The sequence below is a fragment of the Asparagus officinalis genome, chromosome 6 (assembly GCF_001876935.1).
Source record: "Asparagus officinalis chromosome 6, Aspof.V1, whole genome shotgun sequence".
Taxonomy (NCBI): domain Eukaryota; kingdom Viridiplantae; phylum Streptophyta; class Magnoliopsida; order Asparagales; family Asparagaceae; genus Asparagus; species Asparagus officinalis.
This window is the reverse complement of record NC_033799.1, coordinates 43,478,994-43,484,052: the sequence shown is the minus strand read 5'-3', so window position 1 is coordinate 43,484,052 and position 5,059 is coordinate 43,478,994.

The window sequence follows — 5,059 nt, the reverse complement described above, 5'->3', positions numbered from 1 at the left end:
CCTTGGCTTCCCAAATAAGACGGTGGATTGGATTATGACATGTATATCTTCCCCTTCATATTCTATTTCTCTCACTGGATCTCTTCATGGGTATTTCAAGGGTAAAAGGGGTCTAAGACAGGGAGATCCTCTATCCTCTTATCTTTTTATTCTTGGTATTGAATCTCTCTCTAGATGCCTGGACTTATTGAAAACTGACAAACAATTCAAATTCTATCCTAAATGTAGAAGGCTCAAGATAACACATATTGTTTTGCTGATGACTTGTTATTATTTAGCAAGGGGGATCTAGTATCTGTGCAAAAGCTTCACCAATGTTTACAAGAATTCAGTGCAACAACAGGGCTTGAAGCAAATCCTAACAAGTGTCATATATTTTTGGGTGGGGTGAATGAAGATGTTAAGTCCTCTATAAATGATTTTTTAGGCTTTAATAAGGGATCTCTGTCTATCAAATATTTAGGAGTCCCTCTTATGTGCAAAAGGCTTTCTTATATTGACTGCAACCCCCTTCTCAATAAGATTAACAGTCAATTTTAGAGATGGGCTAAATCCAAGAATCTCCCTTATGTGGGGAGAATACAGTTTATAAAAAAGTGTGATTTTAGGTGTTCAAATATTTTGGACATCTAGCTACATATTGCCAGTGAGTGTTCTTAAGAAAATTGATGAAATGTGCAGGGATTTTCTTTAGGGAAGAACTGATCATAAGCATAAACCTTCTCTTGTAGCATGAGAGAAAATATGCCAGGAGAAAAGATTTGGTGGATAAGCATATTCTCTGCTAAACTATGGAATTTTGCTTCAGCCTTGAAGAATATCTGGTACATCCATGTGAATAAAGAGCTCCTTTTGATCAAATAGATACACGACAACTATTTGAAAAACAGATATGTTTGGACTGTCAATGTAAAAGCTAGTAATTCTTGGCTTTGGAAGCAAATGTTAAAAATTAGAGATAAAGTCTTAGCATTAACTGGTGGAATTGATAACCTGAAGCATATTATTGGCTCTTGCTATAAAAATTTAAAAGTTAAAATCTCGGCCTTGTATGTAGCTCTATCTCCGGCTTCTCTCAAAGTTCCATGGTTTAATACTATATGGGAGAGAATGAATTATCCTAAACATTCTATTATAAGATGGCTTGCAGTTCAAAACAGGTTGCTCACGCAAGACAAGCTGTTAAGAATGGAGATTGTGTTCAATAATTCCTATTGTTTATGCAGTGGTGCAGCTTCGGAGAGCCGTGATCATCTCTTCTTTGAATGTGAGTTCTCTAAAATTGTCTGGAACAAGATTATGGAGTGGCTCCAATTCAGATGGCGTTCTTGTGTTTGAAACTGTCTCTTGGAGTGGTATATTACTAGTTTAAGAGGCAAGGTATTTAAACAAAGGATTAAGAGGATGGCTTCCAATGCTTCATTATATAGGATATGGAATGAAAGAAATGCGAGGATATTTTTACAAAAATCCAAGGGGCTTGGTCAGTTAGTTAAAGAAATTAAAGTTGATATTTTGATCTTAGTTCTCAATAGTACTACTTTACCTGAAAATAGAGAGTAGATTACTTCTTTGTAATTAGGAGTTAGAGAGTGGGGATTATCCCTTGTATTTTGTGAATAGCTAGGCTTTCTCATGTTTTGAGAATCATGATGTATAAACTTTCAAAATGGTTCAATAAATAAAAAAATTTATTGACCAAAAAAACATTACTTTATATGGAGTGCTTGGTAACTCGATTGTCGAATTAACGAAAGCATTTAAAAAATCATTATACTTGCTACAAAGTAATTGTAGGATCTGATCTAATACACACTAAAACACTAGAGGGAGGGTGAATAGTGTTTCTTTTAAAAATTATACAAAGTAGATTATAAATTGTAAGAAAGATAGCAACAATCACAAAAAGTTACAATCACAAACACAAGCTTTTATATTAGTTCCACCTCCTCGGTGTACATCCAGTCCCCAAGCAAATCCCGCTTGAGAGTTTCACTATGATTTTGAAAACTATTATAAAATCAAAAAGCAAACCTGACCAGTTTGCAAGACCATGCAAATTGAACACAATCTCTTCACCAAGAGATCATAACTCTCACACCCAAGATAACTTTCCTTTAATCAACAATACAATTCCTATAAGCTTTGAATATGTAGTGATGTGCACCAGTGGCTTTAGGAACGTTTTTAATCTTTGGAAATTGTCTAAAATAAGTGGTATGTAGGATAAATATCAAAGGCTATTTCAGAGAACACTTTTTCTCAACACTTAGGCAAAAATGTGAATTTAGAACTCTTGAGAATGCACAAATGTTAAAGATTATGGATAGAAATGAATGGTGCAAATTTGTGAACTTCTAACCTATTTATAGCCCTTGAAAAGACAAGTTATTAAAAACAATTAACGGATCAAAAATGGCTATAAACAGCAATAAATTTAAATTTATAATGTTAGAAAAATTGTCTCTGTAGTCGACTATAACTCCTAGTAGTCGACTACACTAAGTTCAAATAGAATCTGTGAAGTTAGGATTTTTCTTAGTAGTCGACTAATCTGGTCATTAGTCGACTACTCTGGTCATTAGTCAACTACTATGTAAAGGCATAAAGTCTAAAATTCAGATTCAAATCTTAGTAGTCGACTATACTGTCTAGTAGTCGACTACACTATAGTCATTAGTCATTAGTCGACTACATATAGTCGACTACATATAGTCATTAGTCGACTACATTGTATATTAGTCGACTACACTATTATTTGACAAAAACTTGAAATTGTGTCAAAGGCATGAGTAGTCGACTACTATTGTCAATAGTCGACTACATTGTCAAATAACAGAAACTTAATATTTTGATCAGTGTGCATGTAGTCGACTACAAATCTTATTGGTCGACTACTAAGGGGTAAAAATGATATGAATGAAGTATTTTGAGACTCATTCTTTAACTATAAACTCTAATAGTTAATATAGGGGATTTCTATTGTTAACCAGCATACTAAGCATGTGTTAGTGTGTTCTAAACACTATTTGAGCATGTGTTAGTGTGTTCTAAACATTATTTGTGTGTATGTTGTGAGTGATCAAGGCTTGTACAATAATTCTAAGTAAAGAAAATATAAAATTTACATTGTATGTATTTAAGCACTTCATCTTCTTTACTTCATATTGCCTTGAGCTCATCTTGCACTTTTGTTCACATATCTTGAGCTTATTTGAAGTTGATATCTGCATTGATATGTTAGTACACAATAATACACATAGTGAATAAATTATTATCGTCAAAACTATATCTTGGGGACATGATATCCAACAGTATTGTGGATTTAGCAAGAGTTGATTTCTAAGCTTAAAAGCACCTATATTGTATCCTCTATAGTTTTCAAAAATATTGGAATGCCTTATTTCTTATGTACAAAAATCTTTGCTTGCACATAAATTGGCTCTTAGTCATAATCAATAATGCAAGGATGGTCTGAATCAAAAAATTTCAAAGTGGACAAGAAAGATTTAAATTTTAGAGAAGAAGATTGAGTTGTGTTAAAACCATGGTGAAAGAAATTGATGTGATGGAAGCACATTTGAGGAAGCCTTAGATAAAAATAATTTTTTTGTGCAATTGCTTCATTAGGCACAATAAAAATCTCCTAATATACAACTTCAGGCTCAATATGAAGCATGTTCGACCATCTTTAAAACTCTTCTAACCTATGTAATGTCCTTTTAGAAATAAGACTTTTTTTTTTAATTTATCAGATAAACATTATTTTATATTTAAGATTAGAAGTTTAAGTCCATAGTAAATGGATATCTTAAGACAAATGATGCTTTACTACTTCTTGCTTGCAATTGTTATAATCATCTTTTAATAAAGATAAAATTAGCACCGGATGCATAAGAAAACTTATTTTAACTGAACTTTGATGGATAAGCCTATAAGGCATCAAATTTACTCATAGTTTATCCTGTTAAAGTTTTGTGAAGCCCCAGGGTTCACGCAAGGTTGCAATCTAAGGTGAAACTCGGATTGTCAAACCTGCCAAACACCAACACTATACTACTATATGTTTTACCATCATGGTTACTATCTCTCTAGTAGAGTCAACAAAAGGTGAAGGTACGAAACAAGTAAATAATAGAAATAGTACAAGATCGAATATGCACAGAAGAAGTGTAAGAATAATCAATAAATAAGCCCAACTGAAATAAAATGAAAATATCTCTGAGTCTAAAATAAATCTCAACACAATGAGTCAAATGTAATCTAACTAAGGCACTCAGCCTCTAAAAAAAGAAATACAAGTCTAGAGTCTGATAAAAACCAACTAAATATGGAGCTCTGAAATAACTACAAATATAATGATATCTAGATGGAATCTAAGATGTAATCCCATCAACCTGCGACTCTCCGTGAGCCGGACTCGCTGCCTAAAAGGGGAGAAAAACAATAAACGTCAAAGTGATAGCGAGATCATCTCCATCACTCCCAAGAGGAAGGGGTAGGAGTATATAGGAAAATAGAGTTAATACATATAAGTATAAAATCATTCATATAACTCTAACTGGAGATTGGTATTTAAAAATCCACAACACGAGAATTAGTACGTCGAGCAAAATAATCCAAACAAGAAAACCTCATGTATACACCATGTCTGAAATTGTGAATCCCTAAATATCAATTCTAACTCTGTGAATGAAATCAGCAATCAAAACAAAATACTCCAAACCTCAACTATATAGAACCAATGTCACATCTCAAACTACCCTGAGGTAGACGGCGTAATAACAAAAGAAGAATCACTCAACTCATAATCACCATGTGCCATATCATGTATGCCATATATCAAAGGATGTACCCTACTCATGGGTAATCTAACACGGGAGCAAAACTACAACTGTAAGTATATATATATATATATATATATAGAAGAATCACTCAACTCATAATCACCATGTGCCATATCATGTATGCCATATATCAAAGGATGTACCCTACTCATGGGTAATCTAACACGGGAGCAAAACTACAACTGTAAGTATATATATATATATATATATAT